At 42.9% G+C, this 14,856-nt stretch overlaps 1 protein-coding gene across 7 annotated transcripts in view; it reads left to right on the top strand.

Annotated features, from left to right (window-relative positions):
• LOC122557913 (nucleosome assembly protein 1-like 4) overlaps nt 1–14,856 on the top strand; it is a 123,175-nt gene that overhangs the window by 7,629 nt on the left and 100,690 nt on the right. Inside the window, exon 1 of one of the 7 annotated variants that reach the window (XM_087996691.1) lies at nt 10,057–10,165. The exons of the other annotated variants lie outside the window; for them this stretch is intronic. The gene's annotated coding sequence lies outside the window, so the exon portion shown is untranslated. Of the gene's footprint in view, nt 1–10,056; nt 10,166–14,856 lie in introns of those variants that run through there. 7 annotated transcript variants of the gene reach the window in all.

The raw sequence follows: 14,856 nt of genomic DNA, 5'->3' as shown, positions 1-14,856 counted from the left end.
GTACACATATTTGGAAAAGCAAGGACTGATTAGGGACTGTCAACATGGCTTTGTGCATGGGAAATCATGTCTCACAAACTTGGTTGAGAGTTTTTTGAAGAATTAACAAAGAGGATTGATGAGGGCAGAGCAATGGACATGATCTGTATGGACGTCAGTAAGGCGTTCAACGAGGTTCCCCATGGGAGACTGGTGAGCAAGGTGAGATCTCATGGAATTCAGGGAGAACTAGCCATTTGGACACAGAACTGGCTCAAAGCTAGAAGACAGAAGTTGGTGATGGAGGGTTGTTTTTCAGACTGGAGGCCTATGACCAATGGAGTGCCACAAGGATTGGTGCTGTGTCCACTACTTTTTGACATTTATATAAATGATTTGGTTGCGAGCATAAGAGGTATAGTTAGTAAGTTGGCAGATGACACCAAAATTGGAGGTGTAGTGGACAGTGAAGGTTACCTCAGATTACAATGAGGTCTTGATCAGATGGGTCAATGGGCTGATGAGTAGCTGACGGAGTTTAATTTAGATAAATGTGAGGTGCTGCATTTTGGGAAAGCAAATCTTAGCATGACTTATACACAATGGTAAGGTTCTAGGGAGTGTTGCTGAACAAAGAGACCTTGGAGTGCAGGTTCATAGCTCCTTGAAAGTGGAGTCGCAGGTAGATAGGATAGTGAAGAAGGCGTTTGGTATGCTTTCCTTTATTGGTCAGAGTATTGAGTACAGGTGTTGGGAGTACGTGTTGCGCGTGTACAGGATATTGGTTAGGCCATTGTTGGAATATTCCGTAGGATGTAGTGAAACTGGATGTTGCCAGGATTGGAGGATTTGAGCTGGAGGGAGAGGTTGAATAGGTCGGGGCTATTTTCCCTGGAGCATCGGAGGCTGAGGGGTGACCTTAGACAAGTTTATAAAATTATGAGAGGCATGGATAGGATAAATAGACAAAGTCTTTTCCATGGGGTGTGGGAGTCCAGAGCTAGAGGGCATAGGTTTAGGGTGAGGGGGAAAGATATAAAAGAGACCTAAGGGACGACTCTCTCATGCAGAGGGTGGTATGTGTATGGAATGAGCTGCCAGAGGAAGTAGTGGAGCTAGTACAATTGGAACATGAAAAAGGCATCTGGATGGGTGTATGAATAGGAAGGGTTTGAAGGGATATGGGTTAGGTGCTGGCAGGTGGGATTAGATTGGGTTGGGATATCTGGTCGGCATGGACAAGTTGGACTGAAGGGTCTGTTTCCATGCTGTGCATCTCTATGATTCTAAATGATGACTGTTTTTCTGAGACTAGATTACCCAGCCAGAACCAAAAACAACCCTTTTGCTTTCTGCCAGATAGTTCCTTCAGAATCTTGTCTGTTTCAATAATTCCAAACTCCAGAGAGTATTAACCCAGTTTACTCTGCTTCAGGTCTTGGGACAGCCCTCTTACCCAACAAGTAAAGCTAGTGAACGTAGCATATTTGTCCTTGAATATAGAGACCAAAACTTTGTGCAGTATTTCAAGGTAAAGTCTCACCAAAGTCCTCTACAATTGTAGCAAGACGTCTGGTCCTTGTATTTTAGTACTTTTGCAATGTTAATCAGTTTTGTTCGTTGACCAACTTTGATCCACGTTAATATCACCCCATGCTAAGAGCTCTGTTCCTGTGTAATAAAAGATAAAGTTGCCATCGCCCTTCCAGACCCTAGGGCTGCTATTCTTATTAGAGACAGATGACTCTTGGTTTAAGTGTCACCAAGACTCAGACAGGGGTAGAGATTGAGAAGGAGAATCCTTCATGGTCAGCTGAGCAGGTGTGAGATGTATTAATCGCTTGTATGGCAGCTAATTGAATACCTTCTAGAAAAATCTATATGGCTTCCATCCACTGTCTCTCATTTATCTACTCTCCTAGTTAAGCAGTTGGGGAAGCATTCCAATGGACTTATGAAACATTTATTTTCTTTTCATAATGCTGTTGATTTTGCTTAAGCACATTATATTAAAATGCCCTGTTAGTAAATCACTGGTATTAGATTCTAGCATTTTTTTTGACAAGTAGGTTAACTGACTTATAGTTCCCTGTTTTCTCTCCCCTTGTATAGTGGAGTTACATACGTTATTTACCAATCTAGCAGCAGTTGTCGAATTTAAGAACCTGGAAGTTGAAATCTTGGCATGTTACAGTTATTCCACAAATGTTCTAAGAACAGAATTTTAAACTTTTAAAAAAAAAAATTCTAATCTGGTAGAATAATTAAGTAAACGTTTTAAATATATATAGATATTTCAAGTTTGATATTGATTTTAGGTGTGAAAGTATACAATTTGCAAACTTTTGTATTCTGTCAGCTATTTGATATGACCGATCCAGAAAAGCAAAACTGTTTATGCTAGATGTTGCTCAGGGGACAGCTGCTTTCAAAATACAAGACTGGAATCTTAGTTTATCTCTAGTGGATGCAAAGTAATTTTTCTTTAATGTCACTGATCGACTGGGAGGAGAAAGTGGCCTGTAAATGCATCAGTGCTGTGACCAGAACAGAAAATGGGCTGTCACTGCAGTATTGTCACTGAATAGTTGTCTGAATGTTACCATTTTAATCAGTTATTCATTCTGTGACCCCTGAGCTAAAAAGTGCCTTTGTTTCCTTATCAGTCCATGGGATGATGATCCTATCTTGCTGAAGCTTAGGTTTTTTTTTTGTTCTTAATTCAGAACTTTTTAAATGACTTAATGTTTCAGAAGTGTTTTTTATATATTGCAGAGGCTTTATTTTGAAATACCGAACATTTTTTTTAAACTGAATTGAACTTTCGTTCTGGAGAGTCCTGCATATGGTCAGCTCTGGAGGTTTTTTCCTTCAGGAATTCATTGAACATAGAACATAAAACATTACAGCGCAGTACAGGCCCTTCAGCCCTCGATGTTGCGCCGCCCTGTCATACTAATCTGAAGCCCATCCCACCTACACTATTCCATGTACATCCATGTGCCTGTCCAATGACAACTTAAATGCACTTAAACTTGGTAAATCTACTACCATTGCAGGCAAAGCATTCCATACCCTTACTACTCACTGAGTAAAGAAAATACCTCTGACATCTGTCTTATACTTATCTCCCCTCACTTTAAAGTTGTGTCCCCTCGTGTTTGCCAACTCCATACTTGGAAAAAGACTCTCCCTGTCCACCATACCTAACCTTCTGATTATCTTGTATGTCTCTATTAAGTCACCTCTCAACCACCTTCTCTCTAACGAGAACAGCCTCAAGGCCCTCAGCCTTTCCTCGTAAGACATTCCTTCCGTACCAGGCAACATCCTAGTAAATCTCCTCTGCACCCTTTTCGAAGCTTCCACTTCCTCCTTATAATGCAGTGACCAGAACTGTACACAATACTCCAAGTGTGGCCGTACCAGAGCTTTGTACAGCTGCAGCATAACCTCCTGGTTCCAGAACGCAATCCCTCTATTAATAAAGGCCAAAACACCATGCCTTCTTAACAACCCTGTCAATCTGGGTGGCAACTTTCAGGGATCTGTGTACGTGGACACAGAGATCTCTCTGCTCATCTGCATTCCCAAGAATCTTAGCATTAGCCCAGTACTTTGCATTACACTTTGGATGGAGTAATTGGATCACCTCATATTGTCCACATTAAACTCCATTTGCCACCTCTCAGCCCAGCTCTGCATCCTATCTATGTCTCTCTGCAGGGTAAAAACAATGACTGCAGATGCTGGAAACCAGATTCTGATAGGTCAGGGAGGAGGGTGGAGTGGATAGATGGAAAAGAAGACTGGCAGGTAGGACAAGTCATGGGAACAGTGCTGAGCTGGAAGTTTGGAACTAGGGTGAGGTGGGGGGAAGGGGAAATGAGGAAACTGTTGAAGTCCACATTGATGCCCTGAGGTTGAAGTGTTCCGAGGCGAAAGATGAGGCGTTCTTCCTCCAGGCATCTGGTGGTGAGGGGAGCGACGGTGAAGGAGGCCCAGGACCTCCATGTTCTCGGCAGAGTGGGAGGGGGAGTTGAAATGTTGGGCCACAGGGCGGTGTGGTTGATTGGTGCGGGGGTCCCAGAGATGTCCCTAAAGCGCTCTGCTAGGAGGCGTCCAGTCTCCCCAATGTAGAGGAGACCGTATTGGGAGCAACGGATACAATAAATGATATTGGTGGATGTGCAGGTAAAACTTTGGATGTGGAAGGCTCCTTTAGGGCCTTGGATAGAGGTGAGGGAGGAGGTGTGGGCGCAGGTTTTGCAGTTCCTGCGGTGGCAGGGGAAGGTGCCAGGATGGGAGGGTGGGTTGTAGGGGGGCGTGGACCTGACCAGGTAGTCATGGAGGGAACAGTCTTTGCGGAAGGTGGAAAGGGGTGGGGAGGGAAATATATCCCTCCCTGGTAGTGGGGTCTTTTTGGAGGTGGCAGAAACTTCCAGCTCAGCCCTGTCCCCATAACTTGTCCTACCTGCCTATCTTCTTTTCCACCTATCCACTCCACCCTCCTCCCTGACCTATCACCTTCATCCCCTCCCCCACTCACCTATTGTACTCTATGCTACTTTCTCCCCACTCCCACCCTCCTCTAGCTTATCTCTCCACGCTTCAGGCTCTCTGCCTTTATTCCTGATGAAGGGCTTTTGCCTGAAATGTCGATTTTACTGCTCCTCAGATGCTGCCTGAACTGCTGTGCTCTTCCAGCACCACTAGCTAAGAGCAGCAAGGAGGGGACATGAAAGGTCCTTAGTCGGTAGGATTAGGGAAAACCCTAAGGCTTTCTATAGGTATGTTAGGAATAAAAGAATGACTAGGGTAGGTATAGGTCCAGTCAAGGATAGTAGTGGGAAGTTGCGTGTGGAGGCGGAAGAGATTGGGGAGACACTGAATGAATACTTTTCTTCAGTATTTACTCAGGAACAGGGCATTGTCGTCGATGTGAATACTGAGTCACAAATAAGTAGAATGGATGGCTTTGAGGTATGTAGAGAAGAGGTGTTGGAAATCCTGGAAAAGGTGAAAATAGATAAGTCCCCTGGGCCTGATGGCATTTATCCTAGGATTCTCTGGGAAGCAAGGGAGGAGATTGCAGAGCCATTGGCCTTGATTTTTATGTCCTCTTTGTCTACAGGAGTAGTGCCAGAAGACTGGAGGATAGCAAATGTGGTTCCCTTGTTCAAAAAGGGGAGTAGGGATAACCCTAGTAACTATAGGCCGGTGAGTCTCACTTCTGTTGTGGGCAAAGTCTTAGAGAGAATTGTAAGGGATAGGATTTATGCACATCTGGATAGGAATAATGTGATCAAGGATAGTCAGCATGGTTTTGTGAAGGGCAGGTCGTGCCTCACAAACCTTATTGAATTCTTTGAAAAGGTGACGAAGGAGGTTGATGAGGGGAAAGCGGTAGATGTAGTATATATGGATTTTAGTAAGGCGTTTGATAAGGTTCCCCATGGTAGGCTACTGCAGAAAATACGGAGATATGGCATTGAGGGTGAGTTGGAGGTTTGGATTAGGAATTGGCTGGATGGAAGAAGACAGAGGGTAGTAGTTGATGGCAAAGTTTCTTCATGGAGTGCCGTCACTAGCGGTGTTCCGCAAGGATCTGTTTTGGGACCATTGCTGTTTGTCATTTTTATAAATGACCTGGAAGAGGGGTTAGAAGGTTGGGTGAGCAAGTTTGCGGATGATACGAAAGTCGGAGGAGTTGTTGACAGTGAGGAAGGATGTGGCAGGTTACAGCAGGATATAGAGAAGCTGCAGAGCTGGGCAGAAAGGTGGCAAATGGAATTCAATGTAGCTAAGTGTGAGGTGATTCACTTTGGGAAGAATAACAAAAAGATGGGGTACTGGGCTAATGGTCGGATACTTGGTAGTGTGGATGAGCAGAGGGATCTTGGTGTCTAGATCTCTGAAAGTTGCCACCCAGGTAAATAGTGCGGTGAGGAAGGCATATGGCGTACTGGCTTTTATTGGTAGAGGAATTGAGTTCCGGAGTCCTGAGGTCATGATGCAGTTGTATAAGACTCTGGTGCGGCCGCATCTGGAATATTGTGTGCAGTTTTGGTCGCCATACTATAGGAAGGATGTGGAGGCACTGGAACGGGTGGAGAGGAGGTTTACCAGGATGTTGCCTGGTATGGAAGGAAGATCCTATGAGGAAAGACTGAGACACTTGGGGCTGTTTTCATTAGAGAAAAGAAGGTTTAGGGGTAACTTGATTGAGGTGTACAAGATGATTAGGGGGTTAGATAGGGTTGACAGTGTGAACCTTTTCCCGCGTATGGAGTCGGGTATTACAAGGGGGCATAGCTTTAAATTAAGGGGGGGTAGATATAGGACTGAAGTTAGGGGTAGGTTCTTCACTCAGCGAGTCGTAAGTTCATGGAATGCCCTGCCAGTAGCAGTGGTGGACTCTCCCTCTTTATGGGCATTTAAGCGGGCATTGGATAGGTATATGGAGGATAGTGGGTTAGTATAGGTTAGGTGGGCTTGGATCGGCGCAACATCGAGGGCCAAAGGGCCTGTACTGCGCTGTATTCTTCTATGTTCTATGTTCTAATCCAGAATATGTCTCCCTGCAAACTACTACATCCTTCATCACTATCCACAACTCCACCGACCTTAGTGTCGTCTGCAAAACCCACCCTTCTCAGCCCTCATCCAGGTCATTTATAAAAATGACGAACAGCAGTGGACCCAACACCGACCCTTGCGGTACACCGCTAGTAACTGGACACCAAGATGAACATGTTCCATCAACTACAACCCTCTGTTTTCTTTCAGCAAGCCAATTACTGATCTAATTCCATTCCTCTGCATTTTGTATAATAGCCTACTGTGGGAAACCTTAGCGAACGCTAACGAATAAGATTCGTTAGGCACAATCTACCCTTCACAAAACTGTGCTGACTGTCCCTGATCAGATTATTCTTTTCTAGATGGTTATAAATCCTATCTCTCATAACCTTTTCCAACACTTTACCAACAACTGAAGTGAGACTCATTGGTCTGTAATTACCAGGGTTGTCTTTTTGCTATCCTCCAGTCCTCAGGCACTATTCCTGTAGACAATGATGATTTGAAGATCAATGCCAAAGGCTTGGCAATCTCTTCCCTTGCTTCCCAGAGAATCCTAGGATAGTTCCCATCCGGCCCAGGGGACTTGTCTATTTTCACACTCTGCAGTATTTCTAATACCTCTTCCTTGTGAACCTCGGTCTCTTCTAGTCTAGATGCAAGTAACTCTGTATCTTCCTTGCCAACATTTTCATTTTCAGTGAACACTGTCGAAAAATATTTATTTAGTGCTTCCCCTATCTCCTCTGACTCCACACACAATTTCCCACTATTATCCTTGATTGGCCATAATTTAACTCTCGTCATTCTTTTATTCCTGACATACCTATGGAAAGCCTTAGGGTTAACCCTGATCCTATCCGCCAACAACTTCTCATGTCTCCTCCTGGCTCTTCTGAGCTCTCCTTTTAGGTCTTTCCTGACTTCCTTGTAATCCTTAAGCACCCTGAGTTTTCCCATTTTGTCCTAACATAAGCCTCCTTCTTGACCAGGAATTCCATTTCCTTAGTAAACCACAGCTCATGCATTCTATATCTTCCTCCCTTATCTAGGACACACAGGAGCTTTTCCTTGAATAAGCTCCACATTTTTAATGTGCTCAACCCCTGCAGTTTCCTACCCCATTCTACGCTTCCTAAATCTTTCCTAATTGCATTATAATTTCCCTTCCCCCAGCTGTAACTCTTGCTCGGTGGAGTACACCTATCCCTTTCCATCACTAAAGTAAACCTGACAGAATTGTGATCGCTGTCTCCAAAGTGCTCACCTAACACCTGGCCAGGCTCGTTACCCAGTACTAAATCTAAAGTGGCTTAGCCCCTTGTAGGCCTGTCTACATACTGTGTAAGGAAGCCCTCCTGCACACACTGGACAAAAACTGACCCATCTATAGTACTCGTACTGGAGTGATAGTTGAAGTCCCCCGTGACAACTACCCTGCCTCTCTCACTCCTATTGAGAATCATCTTTGCTATCCTTTCCTCCACATCTCTGGGACTATTCGGAGGCCTATAGAAAACTCCCAGCATGGTAACTTCTCCTTTCCTGTTTCTAACCTCAGTCCAAACTACCTCAGTTAACAAGTCCCAAACATCCTTTCTACAACTAATATTGTCCCTGATCAACAATACCACACCTCCCCCTCTTTTACCATCTTCTCTGTTCTTACTGAAACATCTGAATCCTGGAACCTGCAATTGCTGTCCCTGCTCTATCCATGTCTCCGTAATGGCCACAACATCGAAGTCCCAGGTACCAACCCACGCTGCCAGTTCACCCACTTTATTTCAGATGCTCCTCACGTTGAAGTACGCACACACTTCAAACCAGTTTCTCACTTGCCAGTGTTAGATACTTGATTTTGGAACTCCCTACTCTCATCCTCTTCAGTCCTACAATTTTGGTTTCTATCCACCTTAATAGCTTTAGCGAATTTCCCACCCAGGATATTGGTATCCCTCTGGTTTAGATGAAGACCATCCTGCTTGTAGAGATTCCACCTCCCCCAGAAAGAGCTCCAATTATCCAAAAACCGAAACCCTCCCTCCTGCACCATCCCTGTAGCCACGTGTTCAACTCCTTTCTCTCCCTATTCCTCACCTCACTAGATTGTGGCAGGGGTAGCAAACCAGAGAAAACAACTGTTTGTCCTAGCTCTACGCCTCCATTCTAGCTCCCTGAATTTCTGCCTCAAGTCCCCATCTCTCTTCTGACCTATGTCGTTGGTGCCAGTGCCAATATGGACCATGACTTGGGGCTGCTCTCTCTGCCCCCCCACCCGAAAGATCCCAAAAACACGATCAGAGATATCACGGACCCTGTCACCCGGGAGGCAACACACCAACCGTGAGTCTCTCTCGTCCCCACAGAACCTCCTACCTGTCTCCCTAACTATCGAGTCCCCAATGACTACTGCTCTGCTCCTCTTCCCCCTTCCCTTCTGAGCAGCAGGTGCCCCACTGCTTTCCCCTGGTAAGTCCTCCCCTCCCAACAGTATCCAAAACGGTATACTTATTGTTGAGGGGAATGGCCACAGGGAATGCCTGCACTGCCTGCCGGTTCCCTTTCTGTCTCCTAACTGTTATCCATCTGTTTTTTTCTTTTATCTGGAGAGTGACTATCTCTCTAAGTCCTGCCAATAACCCCCTCTGCCTCCCGAATGATCCGAAGTTCATCCAAGTCCAGTTCCCTAACGCGGTTTGCGAGGAGCTGAAATGGAATCATTTTTATGCAGTTAATCAGCTAAGTAGTTGAAATGAATTTGAATTAAATTTATTGTCAAGTGTACCGAGGCACAGTAAAAAGCTTTGTCTTGCAAGCCATGTATGCAGATCACATAGTTAAGTAGTATAGATAGTAAATAATAGGTAAACAGCAACAAAAACACAGGTACAGGCAAATGTTAAGAGTTTGAGAATCCATTCAGTATTCTAACAACAGTAGAGTTGTTATGAAACCAGCTGGTGCACGTGTTCAGGCTTCTGTACCACCTTCCCGATGGTAGAGGTTGTAGAAAAATGTTGCCAGGGTGGGATGGATCTTTAAGAATGCCGGTGGCCTTTCTGATTGTGGGCCTGGTAGATGGATTCTATAGATGGGAGGTTGGCCTTATATGACTGGATGGGCCAAGTTCACCACTTTCTGTAACCATCTCTGATCTTGAATGGTACAGTTGCCATACCTGGTAGTGATACGTTCAGGCAGAATGCTCTCGATATTTGCCGTCGTGCCAAATTTCCTCAGCTGCCCATGGAAGTGGAGATGTTATTGGGCCTTTGTAACCAGTGCGTCCACATGAAGAGTCCAAGAAAGCTTGTTGTGGATGACCATTCCCAGGAGCTTGACACTCTCCACTACTTCCACCTCTGTGCTGTTAATGTGTAGAGGGGCACAAATAACATCCTGCCAAAAGTCAATAATGAGTTCTTTGGTTTTGTTGGCATTGACAGCTAGGTTGTTCACAGTACACCATTTTTTCCAGGTCTTCCGCCTCCTGGCTGTAGTCTGTTTCGTCGCCATCTGAGATTCGACCGACTATAGTGGTGTCATCAGTGAACATGTAAATGACATTAGTCTGGTATTTGGTGACAGTCGTGGATATACAGTGAGTACAGTAGGGGGCTGAGTATGCACCTCTGGGTGGCTTCGGTATTGAGTTTTTGTGAGGATGAAATATTGTCCTCAGTCTTCACTGTTTGTGGCCTGTGTCAGGAAACTGAGGATCCAGTTGCAGAGAGTGGGACTGAGCCCGAGATCACTAAATTTAGTAATCAGTCTCAAGGGGATAATAGTGTTGAAGGCTGAACTGTAGTCAATGAGTTGGATTCTTATGTAGCTGTTCCTGGTGTCAAGATGTTCTAGGGAGGAGTGAAGAGCAAATGATATGGCATCTGACGTGGATCTGTTGATCCGATAGGCAAACTGGAGTGGGTCAAGAGTAGTGGGGAGGCTGGAGTTGATTAATGCCATGACCAGCCTTTCAAAGCACTTCATGGCCACTGAAGTTAGGGATACTGGGCAGTAGTCATTGAGACATGCTGCATGTGCCTCCTTAGGCACAGGGATGATATTGGCCCTCTTGAAATAGTGGCCTGCTGCAGGGAGAGGTTGAAGATGTCCGAGATGACCTCTGCCAGTTGATCTGCACACGCTCTGAGTGCACAGTCCAGTATTCCGTTTGGTCCCATTGCTTCCCTTGGATTCACATGAAGGAAAACTGATCTGACTTCAGATGCAATGACTGTTGGGATAGGTTCGTCAGGACTTGCCGGAATACGTGTTGCCTCTCCGCCGAAATTCTGCTCAAAGTGAGCATAGAAGGCGTTGAGTCCATCTGGGAGGGATACGTCATCGTCTGTTATCTTGCACTGCCTCTCTTTAGAACCTGTGATGTCTTTCAGTCCTTGCCATAGTCACCGGGTGTCTGTCTGGGTCACTGGTTTGGATGGCTATTGGTCCTTGTCTGTCTTAATGGCTCTGCGAAGGTCATACGTGGATTCCTTATATTTGAATGGTTCTCCTGATCTGAAAGGCTCATGCCTGGTTTTTAGCAGTTTCTGTATGTCCTGATTTTATTTAAATTTTATATCTTTGATATATATACTTAATTTTTTCTTCATTTTCCGTAGGTAATGAAAGGTTGTTTATATATAATGTGGGATAGCACGGTGGCTCAGTGTTTAGCACTTTTGCCTCACAACGCCAGGGACCCGCATTTGTTTCTTACCTTGGGCGATTATCTGTGTGGAGTTTGCACGTTCTCCCCGTGTGTCTGTGGGTTTTCCTCCAGGTGCTCCAGTTTCCTCCCATATTTCAAAACATGTGCAGGTTGGGTGAATTGGTCATGCTAAATTGCCCATAGTGTTAGGTGCATTAGTCATTGTTAAATGTAGTGCAATGAGGCTGGATACTCCTCGGAGGGTCGGTGTGTACTTGTTGGCTGAGGAGCCTGTTTTCACGCTGTAGGGAACCTAATCTAATCTATAAATTGTTATTGAAACATACTGTTTTTAGGCTTAATGTTATTAAGGCTATATGTAAGGTACAGAGTGAGATGGCTGGTAGATTTAGGAAAGTTATTACCCAGCAGTATCAGTCAGATTTGATGGTGACTCAGGAAAGGTAAGAAAGCAGTTCAAAAGTCTCTGGTGGCTATTCCTCTATCAAATAGTTATTCAGTGTTTGGAACTGTTGAAGGTGAAAATAGTCTTTCTGATGAAAATGAAGGGCCAGTAACTGGACACATTGAACGATTCTTATGTTCGGCAGCGTTTAACAGGATTTAATAGAATTATTGTTATAGGGGACTCTCCTGTCAGGGACATAGACAGGAGACTGTGTTGGTGAGCGTAAATTTAGGATGGTTTGTTGCTTTCCTGGTGCTTGGATGAAGGACATCCCCAAACTTTGCAAGTATATTGTTAAAGGTGAGATTGAGAAGCCAGAAACTATTGTACACGTCAGTAGGAATGGCATTTTAGGAAAAAGATTAAAGGAGGACAGATAGACTTTAAGAGGTTAGGTAGAAGATTAAAAAATACAACCTTTTAAAAGTATAGTTTCTGGTTTACTCCCAAAGCCAAGCTCTCAAGAGGGAAGGAACAAAAGGTTATTGGAGAGAAATCGATTGCTGAAGAGCCTGGTACTGAAGTTTCGAAAAATAGGAGGCTATCTTATTAAAGCCTATGAAATATTTAAATAGATAAGCGGGATAGATGCAGATAAGATGCTAGTTGGGCTGTCAAGAACCAGGGGACAGAAATTGGGGGGGGGAAACAAAAGGCAGGTGCCACTTGGATCCAAAATGAGGCAAATTTCCTTTTAGTTGTGAATCTTTCAAATTCTCTAAAAATTGGAAACCTATGCATGTTAAGAGTTTGTGGAAGTTTGCACTCTCTTGTGTGAATGTCAGTTGAAGCACCATTAGTTGTAAAATCTAAGTTTTTTAATGTGAAGGTGTAAACTTAAGGCCAGCCAGTTTGGGAACTAAGTGATCTACTCATGTTCCCACATTCAAAGGATGTTTTCCTGTATTCCATTTCTAGTTAATGTAAGCCTCAATAACATTACATTTATGTTGGAGCTTTAGCAAAAGAAACATTTCAAAATTCTTTAGGAAAAGACTCCTGTTTTCTATGTTCAAAATTTTTGGTTTCCTGTTGGTATGTTCAAATTAAGCATTGTCAATTACTGCATCTTGATGAGACCAAATTTACTGATCTGTTTTCAGTGGGAATACTTTCCCATGTTTTATTAGAATTCCATAATTTGCTTCAAACCAAAAAATGCTATCATCAAAGAATTGATTACTGGACCCAGCTACAAGGCAATCACAAGAAGAATTGCCATGTCATGTTGATGCGAAAAATGTTAAATTGTATGCAGCGGTATCAATGGATTGCAGTGATGGAACCTGAATATTGTTTTATATTGTATCAAAATTCTTAAGTGATAATGGAACACTGTTTCTTCAACTTTCGGTCGTTAAAATTTTGCTTATTTTTGATATGGTTATGCTTTATGAGGCCTACTTATATAAACTGTCATATATCTTGGGATTAGTAATGAAATGTGTCCAAGCAAGACATTGACATCACCTATGGCTAATAATTGGTGAATCTAAGTTCACAAACTGAAATTAGTAAAAGAGAGATGTGGACATTTTTCTTTCAGTGGTGATTTTTTGTGATGTAGTTTCTGAGGAAATCATTTTGATCTTTCCCTCCCTTTAGTGCTAGTTTAGTGAGAAACATTATTGACTAGCTGATTGCACTTGGTTCTGAGGTCCAGCCGAGTGCTAATTAATAAAGGGCGGAAAATAACTTTTTTGGCAAGTGTCAAATATCTTTTGAAGGTTGAAGATTTGAAATTACTCTAGAGTTAATTGCCCCTCCATGCTGACTAAGTATCCTAAATTGAACTAATCCTCTGTTCGTGTTTGGCCTTTTAAAACTTTCTGTATTCATGTACTTGTGCAAATGTCTTTTAAATGCTGCACAATTTTACCCCGCCTCCACCATATTTGTCTAAACCTATGGCCTAAGTAGTTTGCATGTATTCCATATACTGTATTTATCTTTATTCTTTTAAAAATTGCTTTTGTCTGACTTTGTAATGTTATTTAACCTATTTTCCAATCAATTTGTTCAGAGATGTTATGACACATCTCTTGAGCAGGTGAGACTTGAACCGCGGTAATTTGGTTCAGAGATAAGGACACTACTACTGCGCCACAAGATTACTTTGTATCACACTGCTATTTGACCATTTTTCATTCCACTTGTCCTTTGCAGAAATGCAGTTCTGAGATTATTTATTTCCCTTTCTTCTGTTGTGTTCTGTACATCTAGAAGATTTTTTGCAGTAATTTCACGTCAATAGGTTTGTTTTGCACAAATGCTTCCAGATTGCATTGTTTCCAGTAAAACCTATTTAATTTTGTAGACTAACACTTTTATTCTTTTGATCAGGTATAACTATTTGACATCTTAAGTAAACAAGTAATTGACAAAGCTGAGAGAGACATTAATGCAAGAAATCAAAAGAAATGAGCATTTATGGTGCATTAATATGTGCAGTCTGGATGAGAATGAAAGCTTGATTGCAGCTTGGAGTGTGTTTGAACTTGTTAATTATGACATCCCCTTTTGTTTTCTGACAATTGGTTCTGTGCTGCACAAAGTGGTAGAGACTTCTGCGGGCATATACATTCATTTCTCTGTGAGATTCAAAGGGTTGTATTTTACAAATTTTATTGCATCAATCGGTGAAGGTACTATATAAAAGTTTTTCAGATTAAGGAATTGAGAAATGCATCCCAAAGATTTTTTTTCAGGCATTACCCCATTCCTAATTTTATTTTGAACAAAAAATGGATACTATTGCCATAGTTGACTGGAAATAATCCAATGGTGTAGCATTTTGCTCATGACACTTGGTGCTGATCTTTATTAAATTGAAAAGTATAATATTGCAAATGCTGGAAAACTGAAATAAAGCTAGTAAAAATACGCAGGCAATTGAGAAGACGTACATTGTTTTGCGCCTCTACAAATGCCAATGAGTGCTTCAGGTTAATGATCTTTGCACTTTGACTGCTTTCAAAAACTGTCTTCTAACTGAGGCCACTATGATCAATGGCTTTGAACAGTCCCAAAAATCATGCAAATAATGACTTCTAAAAATTTGGTGCAGATTTACTTTCTAATTGGAGATATTGGAAATACATCTTTTAAGATAAGAGATGGTAAGTGGGAGAACTCAAAAGAGCAATGTTAATTATTGGCAAATGAAATG

The sequence above is a fragment of the Chiloscyllium plagiosum genome, unplaced genomic scaffold (assembly GCF_037043375.1).
Source record: "Chiloscyllium plagiosum isolate Xiang-an unplaced genomic scaffold, Cpla_swu_hap1 HiC_scaffold_18, whole genome shotgun sequence".
NCBI classification, from domain to species: domain Eukaryota; kingdom Metazoa; phylum Chordata; class Chondrichthyes; order Orectolobiformes; family Hemiscylliidae; genus Chiloscyllium; species Chiloscyllium plagiosum.
This window is presented reverse-complemented; position numbering and strand designations above follow the sequence as displayed.